Source organism: Helianthus annuus, chromosome 13 (genome assembly GCF_002127325.2).
Source record: "Helianthus annuus cultivar XRQ/B chromosome 13, HanXRQr2.0-SUNRISE, whole genome shotgun sequence".
Taxonomy (NCBI): domain Eukaryota; kingdom Viridiplantae; phylum Streptophyta; class Magnoliopsida; order Asterales; family Asteraceae; genus Helianthus; species Helianthus annuus.
Window position 1 is genome coordinate 17074702 of NC_035445.2, and position 17367 is coordinate 17092068.

A 17367-nucleotide genomic window follows, 5' to 3' on the forward strand; every position below is an offset into this window, starting at 1 on the left:
ACTTAAAGAAAAAGAACCCATTAGCATTCATCATTGATTTCTGTAATCCAAACCTCTTCCAATGATTTCTCACAAAATAATCCACCACCGGGTATGCAACTCTGTCCCCTAGGAAGTAACCATACAGAGTGTTGCCTAATTTTTCTTGAACTGCTCTAACCGAGTCACGAGGAAGCACCACATCACAACCTTCATACGTAACAGGACTAGCAAGAGTTCTAAAATTCACCTTCACCTTCTCCTTAGTGTTGTTAACTACATCAGCAAATGATACCGGATCCGTCAGACCTGAACTTTTTATTTTCCCTTGATCAGCCGATGCATCAACATGGAGTTCAGCGCTTGGTACTTCCTTATCAAGAACCCGAGTAGTTGGCCGCAAGTTTTCAGCCTCAATTGGAACTGAAATCTTTGACAATTCATCAATTAAGTTAATCTTGCGGGGTTCGGATTGAGCCGATTGAACTGTGCCCCGTCGAGGTAACCACGTATTACCATCTACATCAATGACCCGGCTGGCCAAAGTTTCAAAGGAGTATGTGGGTCTGCCGTCATTACCATGAGTCTTCTGTTCGGACGAGAAAGAGGGTTTCCCTCGATCTTGTGGAAAAATTCCGGCTGTTTTCTTCTCATTCATGCGTTCTTCCATAGCCGCCTGAATAACCCTAGTAGCCGCAACCCCAAAAAAATTCACCAACAACCAGAATCAAAGAGAAATCAGCCGCCAATCCGTAACTGGGTGGGTAATCAGCCGCCAAACCCTAATTCGCAAACCAGGAATTGGTGCCGACAACAAACCCTAATCCGCCAAGCTTGATTCTGCCGAAACCCTAATCTTACGTAACCCCAAATCAGAATCTGATGTAACACCCTATTATGATGAAACACCCAAACCCTAATAAGAATATAGATTGCCGCTGAGAAAGAGATGCCAAAATCTAAATAACCGCCGCACAACACTTCGGCAATCAGAGAACAACCCAAAAAACGAAACCCTAAAAGAAAATCCAATCTGATTTTACCTGATTTCCGTCTAAGGATCGAATGGAAAACCCTAAGATGATAACCAAGATCAATCGAGACTAGGATGAACAAGAATCTGTTAGGGTTTCACGAGAAGGACAAGATCACCAAAATTGTGACAACTCGAAATTTCAAGATTTCTATTTCGCATTTATTGCACGTTCTTGTATTATATAGTTGATTGGTTTCACAATTAGTTGCTATGGAATTTGTATATGTGTTGATACAATGAAGTGTGTTGTGAGATTTTTAGCATTGTTACGTGTTAATTGTGATAAACTTATCAAATATGTAAACTTGGTGGTGGAACTATGAAATGGTTAGGAGATGGTGTGCATGTGTAAAATATAGTACTTAGGGATGTAGATGGTAATTAGTGAAATCCTAGATACTTAACCCTAATCTTAACTTCACTAATCACTTTTCACAAAACCAAAGTACGTACATTTGTTTTCTCTAGCAATCATCATCACCCTCATCATTGGCAAGAAAATCATCACTCTTGATTCCTCTTTCTCTAGAACCATTCAAGGTAATTGTGTAATCATTGTTAATTGATTGTTGATTGTATCAAATCTTGATTATGTGTTTCATAAAAACCCTAATTCTTTATGTGATAGTTCTGAGCTTTGATTGGTTCTTGTTTATTCTGATTTATTATGAAATGATTATGGTTGTATGATTGATCGACTGCCTAATGCCAATCCGTTTGATGTGATGAGCATGTGAATCGTTTAATTGATTTCTGTTGTGAACGTATGAAGTAGGGTTGATTGTATGAACATCAGAACGTAACTGCTTTGATCTTGTTGAGTATGTGGAATGTTTGGAATGCACGCATAGTTGAATGTCTGAGTTTATTTATAAAACATGCTGTCCGAGTTTTTGTGTTAATGTAAGATGGCCCGAGTTTATTAACAGAAACACTAAGGTCCGAGTTTAATGGATTAATGGTCCGAGTTTAATGATGTTAAATGGACCGAGTTTGTTAAATGGTTAATGGTCCGAGTTTGTTGATTGGTTAAATGGACCGAGTTTGTGAATGGTTAATGGTCCGAGTTTAATGATGTTAAATGGACCGAGTTTGTTAAATGGTTAATGGTCCGAGTTTGTTGATTGGTTAAATGGACCGAGTTTGTGAATGGTTAATGGTCCGAGTTTGTATGTTGTTTTCATGACCGAGTTTGTATATTGATTATATGTCCGACTTTGTTAAGGGAGTCCGACCTTGAAACAATGATGTGATCCGAGTTTAACTCATGAGTAGTCCGACTTTCTTTGTTGAGCCTTGCCTGAATGTGTTAACATTTGAGTTTTACCATCTGTGTACTGTGTGATACAATAACAGCATGTACTATGTTCTGTTCTGCATGATATGATACCTATGTTGCTGTAATTGTGGTATATTACTGTGTTTATGTGCAAACCATGTTAGATGAGTATGTAATCGATTATCACACACAGTTGATTGAACGCCAAGACTTGTAAACCCTAATTGATAATTGATTTCAAATACTTACATTATATCATGTGCAATATATCCTAGGTCGTGTGTAACGGACTTAGGCAATTGTTAAACCCTAGAGCATAGCATACCGAGCAAACCAAGGTGAGTTCACACCCTTACTAAGGCATGGGATTCCCAAGGGCTTGGGAATGGGATTGAAGGAATAAGATTGAATAGATTCGTACTGACACTAATACTAGACTACCATACCACTGTCCTCGGTCGTGCAGGACACATACTTATGCTATTCACTGTCCTCGGTTGTGCAGGACACATACTTACCCTCTACGTAGACTTATACGTACTACTATCCTCGGTTGTGAAGGATACCTATACTTATTACTATCCTCGGATGTGAAGGATACTTATACTCATTACTATCCTCGGATGTGAAGGATACTTATACTCATTACTATCCTCGGATGTGAAGGATACTTATACTCATTACTATCCTCGGATGTGAAGGATACTTATACTCATTACTATCCTCGGATGTGAAGGATACTTATGCTTATTACTATCCTCGGTTGTGAAGGATACCTATGGTTACGAGTAGTCTAGTGGTTATACAACATGGGAAGCCCCCACCAATAGAACGTACTAACGGCCCAGTAGAGCCACCTGTTACAAACGAACTTACTATTACGCATTTACTTTCTGTGAACTCGCTCAACTAGTTGTTGACTCTCTGCTGCATGCCTTGCAGGACATTTGGTACATATGGAGCTTGCACAGGGAGGAGCAGGTCGTTGTGGAGCATGGATCGTGGATGCCATGTCTAAAACATTTAAACATTTGAACTTATGTTACACATTGGGTTTTCATACTTATGCTTCCGCTATACTTTGAAACTATGATTATGTTTTGAACACCTGTCGTATTGAATGATTGGTTTACATTTATTATACTTGATATTAATTACATGTTCGATATGATTGGTGGCTTGATCCTGGTCAGTCACGCTCCCAAGCGGTGATACTCTGCAGGTGGATTTTGGGGGTGTGACAGATTGGTATCAGAGCCATTGGTTATAGAGAACTTGGTTTTAATATGGGGAAAACGTTTTTATTAAAACAGACTATAACCAGAACAGTGCTCTCAACGATCCACAACGACGCTTCGCTCCACGTGCAAGACTCGACATCCTAGGTAATAAGGTTTATGTTTATTGCCTACATGCTAGAATTGCATAGAACTTTGCTCGTAGTATGCTTACATTACTTTGCTCACTACTTGTTACTGCTTGAGAACACCTATATGCCTACACTTTTCTGTCATCGCACTACTCGCGAACCATTCATATTTACGCTACCTTTACTGTTCGATCATGTTTGGACGTATTAACATGACTCAAGCCCGGTTGATGGCTCTCATTAACGAACAAGTTTCTGCGGCGCTTGCAGCCGCACAAGCAGGAGGTATAACCTGCTTTTCCAAACCCATTCTAGGATGTTAGATCCTACTCTTGTGACCCAACTCTCGCGCTTAACCATGACCTATCTTCCTCACGCAACGGGTCAGAACGCATAGCAACCTGTCTGCACATTCAAGAACTTCATGGACTGTCGTCCAAGCACATTCAGTGGCACAGAAGGAGCAGTGGGACTACTCCATTGGTTTGGGAAGCTCGGGTTAGTATTCAGGATGTGTGAATGCCCTGAGACTCGCAGGGTCAAGTACGCCACTGGTACTTTGGAAGGAATCGCGCTAACCTGGTGGAACGCGCAAGTACAGATACTAGGGTTGGCAGCTGCTAACGCCACCCCCCTGGAACGAATTCAAAGAACGCATTAAAAGGGAATATTGCACGCGTGATGACATCCACAAGTTGGAAGTGGAGCTTTACCATTTGAAAATGACGGGGTCAGAAATTGAAGCTTATACGAAACAGTCGAACGAACTGGTCATCTTGTGTCCAACCATGGTGGACCCTCCAAGCAAGCGTATCGAACTGTACCTCAAGGGTCTAGCCTCAGAGATTCAGAGCCATGCTACATCGGCTAACCTCGACAACATCCAATACATTCAGCGTCTTGCTCATCGCCTCACGGATCAGGCAGTGGAACAGAACAGGCTGCCTAGTTGTATCAGCGCTATTACTATCGCTACCACTTCTGCTACCCCCGCTACTCCTAGTGACAACAAGCGGAAATGGGATGGGTATTCCAGTAAGGGTTCGGCTACCGTTCAGTCTCAAGCACAGCAGCAGCGCAAGAATAGTGATCACCAGAGCACAGCAGAAGCTAAGGATTCAGGAGTCCACGGCCTGCAAATTGGAATCGCCAGCAGCAAAAGCAAGCAGAAATCCTATGCAGAGAAAAGATTGTTCGCATTCCTCGTTCGGGTCAAGAACCTCTCGAAGTTCAAGGCGACAAGAGTGGTGCTATGGTTGGCATCACCTCTTTCTGGAAGGCTCAGTAATGTTTGCGGAAGGGCCACACCGCAATTTTGGCTCTCGTTACTGACACATCGGCGAAAGAAAAGAAGTTGGAAGACCATCCAGTTGTACGCGACTTTCCTCAGGTGTTTACCTGGTCTATCGCCTCATCGTCAGGACGAATTTCATATCGAGCTCGCTCCAGGAGCAGCACCTATAGCCCGCGCACCGTATCGTTTAGCTCCAACCGAACTAGAAGAACTGTCGAAGCAGCTACAAGAGCTCTTGGAAAAGGGCTTTATTCGTCCAAGCTCTTCGCCTTGGGGAGCTCCAGTGTTATTTGTGAAGAAGAAAGACGGTACGTTCAGAATGTGCATCGACTGCCGTGAACTCAATAAGGTGACGGTGAAGAACCGTTATCCTCTTCCGCGCATAGATGACTTATTCGACCAGTTGCAAGAGTCGTGTTATTACTCCAAGATAGACTTGAGGTCAGGCTATCATCAGCTGAGAGTCCGGGATGAGGACGTCTCCAAAACGGCATTCAGAACTCGCTACGGCCATTACGAGTTTCTGGTTATGCCATTCGGGCTTACGAACGCGCCTGCAGTCTTCATGGATCTTATGAACAGGGTGTGCAAACCTTATCTTGACAAGTTCGTCATTGTCTTCATCGACAACATTCTGATCTACTCCAAGAGTCAGGAGGAACACGAGCAGCACTTACGTCTTATCTTGGAACTTCTTCGAAAGGAGCAACTGTACGCAAAGTTTTCAAAATGCGACTTCTGGCTTCGTGAAGTCCACTTCTTAGGCCATGTGGTGAACAAGGATGGGATTCATGTCGATCCATCCAAGGTAGATTCGATCAGGAATTGGCCAGCACCGCGTACACCAACAGAAATACGCCAATTCTTGGGTTTGGCGGGATACTACAGGCGGTTTATCAAAGACTTCTCCAAGATCGCGCAGCCGCTCACTATGCTGACACAGAAAGGTGTCGTTTACAGATGGGGTAATACGCAGGAAACTGCTTTTCAGTACCTGAAGGATAGACTATGCAGCGCACCTATCCTCTCACTGCCCGGGGGCACGGATGACTTCGTGGTTTATTGTGACGCATCGATACAGGGGCTTGGTTGCGTATTGATGCAGCGTGATAAAGTTATTGCCTACGCTTCGCGGCAACTCAAGGTTCATGAACGAAACTACACGACGCACGATTTAGAGCTGGGAGCTGTTGTTTTCGCGCTTAAGATATGGCGACACTACCTGTACGGTACCAGGTGCACGATTTACACCGATCACAGGAGTCTCGAGCATATTCTTAAGCAGAAGGATTTGAATATGCGTCAACGGAGATGGGTTGAACTTCTGAACGACTACGAATGCGCCATCAAGTATCATCCAGGCAAGGCCAATGTTGTGGCTGACGCCCTCAGTCGGAAAGACACTCTACCTAAGCGCGTGCGAGCGCTACAGCTTACCATTCAGTCCAGTCTTCCTGCACAGATACGAGCTGCTCAGATAGAAGCACTGAAACCCGAAAACGTTATGGCTGAAGCCTTACGCGGTTCAAGGCAACGAATGGAACAAAAGGAGGCCGGCACATACTATGTAACGGGGCGTATTTGGGTCCCACTTTATGGCGGTTTACGCGAACTTGTGATGGATGAAGCGCACAAGTCTCGCTACTCGGTACATCCAGGGTCGGATAAAATGTACCACGATATCAGAACAACTTATTGGTGGCCAAACATGAAAGCTCTTATCGCAACTTACGTCGGCAAGTGTTTGACTTGTGCAAGGGTTAAAATCGAGTATCAGAAACCATCAGGCCTACTTCAACAACCTGAGATACCAAAATGGAAATGGGAGCAAATTTCCATGGATTTTGTTACTGGCCTACCTAGATCCCAGCGCGGGAATGACACTATCTGGGTGATCGTTGATCGACTCACAAAGTCTGCTCACTTCTTGGCGATCAAAGAAACAGATAAGTTTTCTACCTTAGCAGACATCTACTTGAAAGAAGTTGTTTCGAGGCACGGAGTGCCAACCTCTATCATTTCGGATCGGGATGCACGATTCACGTCAGAGCTATGGCAAGCGATGCACAAAGCGTTTGGCTCTCGTTTAGACATGAGCACAGCATATCATCCTCAGACGGATGGGCAGTCTGAGCGAACAATCCAGACTCTTGAAGACATGCTTCGGGCATGTGTTATTGATTTCGGCAACGGCTGGGAAAAGCATCTCCCTTTGGTGGAGTTCTCGTATAATAACAGTTATCACACCAGCATACAAGCCGCTCCATTCGAGGCATTGTACGGACGTAAATGTCGGTCACCTCTCTGTTGGGCGGAGGTGGGGGATAGTCAGATCACGAGTCCAGAAATTGTAGTGGACGCCACAGAAAAGATTGCACAGATACGACAACGCATGGCGGCAGCACGCGACCGTCAGAAAGCCAACGCGGACAAGCGTAGCAAGCCTTTGGAATTTCAGGTCGGGGACCGGGTTTTACTAAAAGTCTCACCCTGGAAGGGTGTGGTTCGATTTGGTAAACGAGGCAAACTCAATCCACGGTATGTTGGACCGTTCGAAATCACTGAAAGAATAGGCCCAGTAGCCTACAGGCTGAACCTACCAGCTGAACTCGGTGCAGTTCACAACGTATTTCACGTGTCGAATCTGAAGAAGTGCCTGTCAGAGGAGACCCTCATAGTTCCTTTTAAGGAACTCACTATCGATGAGCGGTTGCAGTTTTTTTGGGTAAAGGGTTACCCCGGTTAATTTTATAAATCACCAAACCAAAAAAGAACAGGGTGTGCCACGCTATTGACACACACTACTAGTCAAGACAAACCAAGACTAGAACATCCAAGGAAACAACCAACGACAAAACAAAACAACCAGGAAAATTACGGACCGGGATGTTAAGGTCCTCAAACACAAGAGAATCCCTCTTGTTCGAGTTCGTTGGAACTCCCGACGTGGCCCTCCCGACGTGGCCCAGAGTACACCTGGGAACGCGAAGACCAAATGAAAGAAAAGTACCCCCAGTTATTCGAAAACCGCGCAACCACTGCTGAGACTGAAGCTACTACTGCGGAATTTGGGGACGAAATTCCAAATCAACGGGGGGATGATGTGACACCCCAGGAAAACCAGTGAACACTACGACTTACCTAGCTTCCTCAGTGAGTGCGTACCAAATTTCGGGACGAAATTTCTTTTAAGTTGGGGATAATGTGACAACTCGAAATTTCAAGATTTCTATTTCGCATTTATTGCACGTTCTTGTATTATATAGTTGATTGGTTTCACAATTAGTTGCTATGGAATTTGTATATGTGTTGATACAATGAAGTGTGTTGTGAGATTTTTAGCATTGTTACGTGTTAATTGTGATAAACTTATCAAATATGTAAACTTGGTGGTGGAACTATGAAATGGTTAGGAGATGGTGTGCATGTGTAAAATATAGTACTTAGGGATGTAGATGGTAATTAGTGAAATCCTAGATACTTAACCCTAATCTCAACTTCACTAATCACTTTTCACAAAACCAAAGTACGTACATTTGTTTTCTCTAGCAATCATCATCACCCTCATCATTGGCAAGAAAATCATCACTCTTGATTCCTCTTTCTCTAGAACCATTCAAGGTAATTGTGTAATCATTGTTAATTGATTGTTGATTGTATCAAATCTTGATTATGTGTTTCATAAAAACCCTAATTCTTTATGTGATAGTTCTGAGCTTTGATTGATTCTTGTTTATTCTGATTTATTATGAAATGATTATGGTTGTATGATTGATCGACTGCCTAATGCCAATCCGTTTGATGTGATGAGCATGTGAATCGTTTAATTGATTTCTGTTGTGAACGTATGAAGTAGGGTTGATTGTATGAACATCAGAACGTAACTGCTTTGATCTTGTTGAGTATGTGGAATGTTTGGAATGCACGCATAGTTGAATGTCTGAGTTTATTTATAAAACATGCTGTCCGAGTTTTTGTGTTAATGTAAGATGGCCCGAGTTTATTAACAGAAACACTAAGGTCCGAGTTTAATGGATTAATGGTCCGAGTTTAATGATGTTAAATGGACCGAGTTTGTTAAATGGATAATGGTCCGAGTTTGTTGATTGGTTAAATGGACCGAGTTTGTGAATGGTTAATGGTCCGAGTTTAATGATGTTAAATGGACCGAGTTTGTTAAATGGTTAATGGTCCGAGTTTGTTGATTGGTTAAATGGACCGAGTTTGTGAATGGTTAATGGTCCGAGTTTGTATGTTGTTTTCATGACCGAGTTTGTATATTGATTATATGTCCGACTTTGTTAAGGGAGTCCGACCTTGAAACAATGATGTGATCCGAGTTTAACTCATGAGTAGTCCGACTTTCTTTGTTGAGCCTTGCCTGAATGTGTTAACATTTGAGTTTTACCATCTGTGTACTGTGTGATACAATAACAGCATGTACTATGTTCTGTTCTGCATGATATGATACCTATGTTGCTGTAATTGTGGTATATTACTGTGTTTATGTGCAAACCATGTTAGATGAGTATGTAATCGATTATCACACACAGTTGATTGAACGCCAAGACTTGTAAACCCTAATTGATAATTGATTTCAAATACTTACATTATATCATGTGCAATATATCCTAGGTCGTGTGTAACGGACTTAGGCAATTGTTAAACCCTAGAGCATAGCATACCGAGCAAACCAAGGTGAGTTCACACCCTTACTAAGGCATGGGATTCCCAAGGGCTTGGGAATGGGATTGAAGGAATAAGATTGAATAGATTCGTACTGACACTAATACTAGACTACCATACCACTGTCCTCGGTCGTGCAGGACACATACTTATGCTATTCACTGTCCTCGGTTGTGCAGGACACATACTTACCCTCTACGTAGACTTATACGTACTACTATCCTCGGTTGTGAAGGATACCTATACTTATTACTATCCTCGGATGTGAAGGATACTTATACTCATTACTATCCTCGGATGTGAAGGATACTTATACTCATTACTATCCTCGGATGTGAAGGATACTTATACTCATTACTATCCTCGGATGTGAAGGATACTTATACTCATTACTATCCTCGGATGTGAAGGATACTTATGCTTATTACTATCCTCGGTTGTGAAGGATACCTATGGTTACGAGTAGTCTAGTGGTTATACAACATGGGAAGCCCCCACCAATAGAACGTACTAACGGCCCAGTAGAGCCACCTGTTACAAACGAACTTACTATTACGCATTTACTTTCTGTGAACTCGCTCAACTAGTTGTTGACTCTCTGCTGCATGCCTTGCAGGACATTTGGTACATATGGAGCTTGCACAGGGAGGAGCAGGTCGTTGTGGAGCATGGATCGTGGATGCCATGTCTAAAACATTTAAACATTTGAACTTATGTTACACATTGGGTTTTCATACTTATGCTTCCGCTATACTTTGAAACTATGATTATGTTTTGAACACCTGTCGTATTGAATGATTGGTTTACATTTATTATACTTGATATTAATTACATGTTCGATATGATTGGTGGCTTGATCCTGGTCAGTCACGCTCCCAAGCGGTGATACTCTGCAGTTGGATTTTGGGGGTGTGACAAAAATCGCCCAGAGAACCCCCACTTGCGAATCTGTTTTTTCCATGAGTGGTGTAGTTCTTCTCATGTATCTTCAACTGCCTCGATGCAAACGCTATGACTTTGTTCCTTTGCATCAGAACACAGCCAAGACCCAAATTCGATGCATCACAATACACGACGAAATCATCATTGCCCTCAGGTAAAGATAGAATAGGCGCATCACAAAGCTTCTGTGACAACATGAGTTTCCAAGATTCCAGTTTCGCATTAATTGCGCGCTAACTGTTTAGTTGTTTGATTGTTTTTCCTTGTAACTGTACACTGGATTATAAGTTGAGATGGTTGTTTGATATGCTTTGTGCTTAATATGAGTAAAGTGTTTGATTTGTTTGATTCCATGAACATGAACTTGTATACTTGCATAACTGTTGAGATTAGACCCGACGAAACAAAGTGTTTCGCCGTAACTCTCATTGACGAAACAAGGTTCGACGAAACAGAGTTGTTTCGTCACACACACTTCCGACGAAATAGGGTGTTTCGCCGCCCCAGAGTTTCGCCGAAGCCCATTAAGGCCAGTACACTTGTATGCGTATAAATTACATGGAACGGCTTCATTCGTCACACTTTATCAGAATTGAAAACCCTAGAACCCTTCCTTAGTGCGACGGCAGCTCTGTGTTCTCCCAAGCCCTCTCTAGCAATCAAACCATCTTCACTGATATCTCGGTTAGTAAAAATTAGTCCCTTGACTGTTCTTGTATGCATATGTTTGATGATATTGTCCTTATAAATCTGATCAGGCTAGCGAATAGAGTTCTAGTAACGTTTATGTGTTAGGTTATTGTATTGAATGATGATCTAGATGGTATGATGTTTGTGAACTGTCGTGTCTGAACGTATAATTGATTGGCGTATACAAATCGGTGAACTGTTAGGGTTTTTGTGGTTGAATCGAATGATGATATTATCCCTGTTTCATTGATGATTCTGTTGTGATGCATATAGATTAATGATTAGTAGCATAAGGCTCATTATGTTGAATGATGATTGAATGATTGCTGTAAACTATTGATCGGCGATTAGGGTTCCTGTACGTAACTGATACATGACGTAACACTGGTGGTATGACGAAACAACTGGCACGACGAAACAAGAGGGTGTTTCACCGAGACCAGTCACGACGAAACAGGCATGACGAAGCAGTGTGTTTCGCCGAGGGTACATGACGAAACAAGGGTGTTTCGTCGAGGGGAAGTAACGACAAAACAGGGGTGTTTCGTCGAAGTGGGTAAACGGCACAGTAACTAAGTTTACCTCTGTTAAGGGTTAACTGGGTTAGCTAACTGATGTTAAATGATAAGCATGATTTGTGTGAGTTTGAATACGTGCTTTGTGCTATTTAGTGATCACTGATTCAATGCCCACTGTGATTGTACTTATACGTGAACTTCGTGAATACAAACTGATTATGTACACATGCATACCATAGGCTTTGACTGATTATTTGTGAGCCCATACCTTAGCATACCGAGCAAACCAAGGTGAGTTCGCACTCTTCCAAGGCATGTGATTCCCGGTGTGTTGGGAATGGGATTGTATGACTACCCGTACATTCGTCACTATTTTTTTGGGTAAAGGGTTACCCCAGGTGAATTTTATAAATAACTCAAATAAGTACAAGGGTATGCCAGAATGACATACCAACTAGGCTCCACAAACCGAAGCCTAGGAAACAAACCAAGACAAAACACAACCCCAAACATAACAATGTCCAAACCAAACAAAAAAACCTAAGAAACACACACAGCCACGAGCCACACACTCGAGATCCAACACGCCAAGAGCTAGGCTCTAACCCGGGTCATCCTCCTGTTCACTTGTAGCGATCTCCCAGTTCTTTAACATCCTGTCCACTTTGGAATCACCTTTAAAGTCGAAACCCATAAGACGTAACCTGACCATGTTCTTAATCCTCCCAACCACCGACTCAACTTTAGCCTGATTATTTGAAAACAAGCAATTGTTCCTCTCAAGCCATATAAAGTACGTAGTCGCCGCAATGACCAATTTGCAAACAATGTGATCTACCTTCTTAGACGAAGCATGAACAAACATCCAATCCATAATGGATTGCCAAGAGTCATCAACCTGATCCAACGACACCAACATCTTAACATCCTTCCATACCTTCGAGGAAAACGAACATCGAAAGAACAAATGGTCTCTAGAATCACGATTTTTCCTGCACAAGGGGCAACACATGAGGTTAAAGTTTGTTGCACTACCCACTTCCCACACAGCCAACCTGTCTTGAGTTTTAAGCTTATTCTTGATCACCAACCATAAGTGAAACGAGTGTCTTGGGATACACTGGGGAAACCAAACTCCATTAACCCACGGCACAATGCTTTCATGATGTCTAACCACGTTCCAAACCTCCAATGACCGAAAACAACAACTCTTACCCTCCAAGTCTTTCCAAATCGTACGATCTAGCATGTTATGGCTTAACTGTGGAACCTCCAAATCGATCAACACCGGATAGAGATCATACCAAGCTATCGGCCACTTCCATTGCCCATTACCATCAATCAGATCCGCAACGGTAGAGGACATAGAGAACCCCGCATGAGCAATACGTCTAGGAGTTATAAAGGAGCTAAGGGGACTAAGGTGGCACCAATTATCGGTCCACATATTGGTTTGACACCCACTCCTAACCTCCTTCCATATGAACGATCGAACAAAGCCTCGAATGGCTAACATTTTCCTCCATCCCCAGCTGATACTCCCACGGGGTTGAATGTCCCAAAAGCTGCGATCATTCAGCTTATAAGCGTAGATCCAATCAACCCATAGAGACTTCCTTCGAGTAACAATGCTCCAAATATGGCTGGTCATCAGAGCCTTATTGACGTCTGATATGCTTCTAATACCGAGGCCACCTTCCGTCTTGGGCAAACAAACTTCCGACCAAGCCACTTTGGCTTTCGCCCTACCCTGAGACCCCGCATTCCATAAGAATCTCCTCATAAACTTCTCAAGATCATGAATAACTCGAGCCGGAATAATGAAAACCGACGCCCAATAAATATGCATGGATGATAACACTGAGTTAATAAGCTGTAACCTACCCGCAAAGGACAAAGATTTGTTAAGCCAACTATCAATCTTCTTTTCCATACGATCAACTAGGGGTTTGCAATCTTTATATATCAGCTTTGTTGAAATTAACGGTACCCCCAAGTATCTAACCGGAAGAGAACCCTCCTGAAAAGGCATCAAACTGAGAATTTGCTGACGAACATTAAGCGGGATATTGCAAAAATACACCGTACTTTTAGCTGGACTCGGCACCAGACCCGAGATCTTAGTGAATTCCTCAAGAGCTTGTTTCACCTTCCCCACGGACAACACATCCCCATGAACAAAGATGAAAAGATCATCAGCGAAGGAAACGTTAATTATTTTCTGCTTAGCACATTTAGCATGATACTTGAAGTCGTTACCGGACGTAGCCACATGCTGAAGCAATAACGATAAAATTTCCATAACCAACGTGAACAGGTATGGGGACATAGGATCACCCTGTCGTAACCCCCGTTTCCCTCTAAAATAACCATGCAAGTTCCCATTAATGCTGATCGAGAACGACGTTGTAGTAACACATGCCATAATCCATGCAACCATCTTATGATGAAAACCAAACGCCTTAAGCACATTCTCTAAGAACACCCAGTTAACCGTATCATAGGCTTTCTGAATATCAATCTTGAAAGCACATCTAGCCGGCCCCTTATTCAGATGATAGTTATGCATGAGCTCCTGAGTTAATAAAATATTGTCCGAAAGTTTTCTACCCGGAACAAAGGCGGACTGATTAATACTAACCAAATTCTCCAGGCTCCCCTTGATTCTGTCAGTGATAATCTTGCTTATGCACTTATAAAGAACATTACAACAAGATATCGGACGATAATCCAGCACCGAATCCGGAGTATCCACCTTAGGGACAAGAGCCAAAATTGTATGATTAACTTGTTTCAACAGCTTGCCATTGTTAAAAAAATCTAACACAGCAGAGGACACTTCTTCACCCACAATATCCCAAGAAGACTTAAAGAATGCCGATGTATACCCGTCCGGCCCAGGGGCTTTGTTCACTCCAATACTAAACATAGCATTTTTTACCTCCTCTCGTGTTACTTGCCGAACCATATTGGCTGCACCATCACTACTTAGCGTATTAACACAAATGCCATCCAAGTCAATAGCTGCAACCCGATCCTCGGTACCCAAGAATTTAGCGTAATGAGCAACCAAAGCGTCCATAATACATTCCCCATCATACCGAGTCCCATTAACATCCTTAATAGTGTGAATTTTATTTCTAGCGTTCCTGCATTTAACACTATTATGGAAAAACTTAGTGTTCGAGTCACCCGCACATAGCCACTCCACTTTAGCTTTTTGCTTAAGAAAGCATTCTTCATCATATGCTACAGTCTGAAACTCTTTAAGACATTGAGCTTCCATGTTACGAAGATTGGCATCTAACGGATTGTTATTAATCCGCATCTGAATATCATCAAGCTGCTTCCTCAAATCAGCGACTTTATCGTGCAAATTCCCCTGATTGAACAAAATCTTACGCAAATACGGCTTCAGATTCCTAAGCTTCTGGGTTACCGCAAACATATTGTAACCATCCACCCGCTTAGCCCATTCCTTTTCAACGCATAACCTGAATTCCGGCTTGGAGGTTATAAAGTTAGCAAACTTAAATGGTTTCGGCCGAACCTTGGCTGACGGAGCTATCTTAAGTATGCATGGGGTATGGTCAGAAATCCGAAACGGGTGATATAAGACATACGCATCCTTAAACATTTCCAAGAACTTCATATTACCCATCACACGGTCGATCTTTTTAAGCAGCCCAACACCATTCCCACCACCATTCGATGGTTTCTGGTTCCATGTGTAGTGTAATCCATGACCCTTAATATCCATTAACTCCGCATATTGAACACAGTCATTAAATTCTCTCATACCAATTGATGGAGTGGAGGGACCATTCAATGAATCCTCTATATGTAACGCGGAGTTAAAATCGCCCATAACGACCCATGGCTTGTTATAACAAAAACCCTTATGTTTACATAGATCATCCCACAACGTTCTTCTCTCCTGATACTTATTCTTAGCATAAACAAACGAAACAAACACAGAATGATTATCAGCTTTAGAGAAGACCTGAGCATGGATGACTTGGTCCGATTGGGCCAAGATCATAATATCAACCACATCGGCATTCCAACCCAAAATAATTCTCGTACCTCGATCACATAATCCTCCATTCGATGTCCAATTCCAAGACCGGAAAACATTTTTACACACCTTAGCAAGCTTAGAAATATCCACATGAGATTCAAGAAGAGCACAAACAGATAGTTTATTTTCAGACACTAAAAGCCGAACCTCACTTTGTTTCAGGGGTCGGTTCAAACCCCTTATGTTCCATGCAGCCATACTATCCATTAACACCATTGTGACCGGGAGTGCTTGCCCCCTCAGATTGTTTTTGCCGCTCACATCGCATAAATTCAGCCATTTCAGTAGGGACCTTTTCCACCACCTCATCATCCATTCGAGGATCTTTCCCATTATTATCTATCTACCCGATTTCCCATCACCAACTTTTCTCGTGTCACAGACATCCGCGTCCCCATCATCCATATGCAAAGCATCAAAAGGGTTATGAGTATGTACCTTACCATTCTTAGCAACATTCTCCGTATCCGGTTTCGTGCCTGACGTACTCGGCCCATACTTGTTCACTTTAGGACGATAAACAAATTTCTGTTTTGGCTTTTGCTTTTTGTGCATCATTCCCCCACGAGCCACATTTCTCTTGTCCACAGTGAAGCCATCCTCATCAATAACCACTTGTTTCTCTTTATTTTGGACGTTCTTGGCACATGTCTGGTCATTATGGCCAAAAATACAACAAATCGAACAACGTTGCGGTTGCCATTCATATTCAATTTTCACCTTTTCAGTAATGTACCCATCTTCATCAAGCTTCGGAATGGCTACTACAATATGATCTTTCAGTTCCTGATCCGCATCTATCTCGATTAATGCCCAAGCAAAACTGCTCCTCCCCCAACTATCCGCACACATATCAGCCGTGTATCCATCTAGTCTCTTCGGGTTACCTATCTTGGATGCTAAAAGACTCAAGCCATCATCTGTGTAGACTGAAATAGGGACATTAAACATTTTAACCCACACCGGAACAGTTTTGATACCCTCCTTCCTCAAACTAACAGACGGCGACCATACATTCAAGAATAAAGGAACCTTCCTGATTAACCATTGGCCCCCCTCCAGCACTTTGGCCATACCCTCCTTCGAATCAAACTTAAAGAAGAAGAAACCATCGGAATTCATCATAAGTTTAGAGTAACCATATTTCGACCATACATTCTTCGCGTAGTACTCCACCACAGGAAAAGGGAGACGATTACCTAAAAAATATCCATATAGAACATTATCAAACTTTTCCTGAACCTTCCGAACGACTTCTCTAGGAATTACCACATCCGCATCCTTAACAGTCTCCACCGAATCCATCTTTCGGAATTTTACTTCTCTTTTCAGCACATCATTCATCTTGACCTTATCAGCATATGAGACATTCGTAGTGTTCATCATTTGATCAGTTGTCCTATCTTCGACTCCATTAATATTCTCCATTTGAACCGGCACGGTAATCTTTTCCAGTTCATCAATAATATTTATTGGATTTTGCTCTTTCTGGA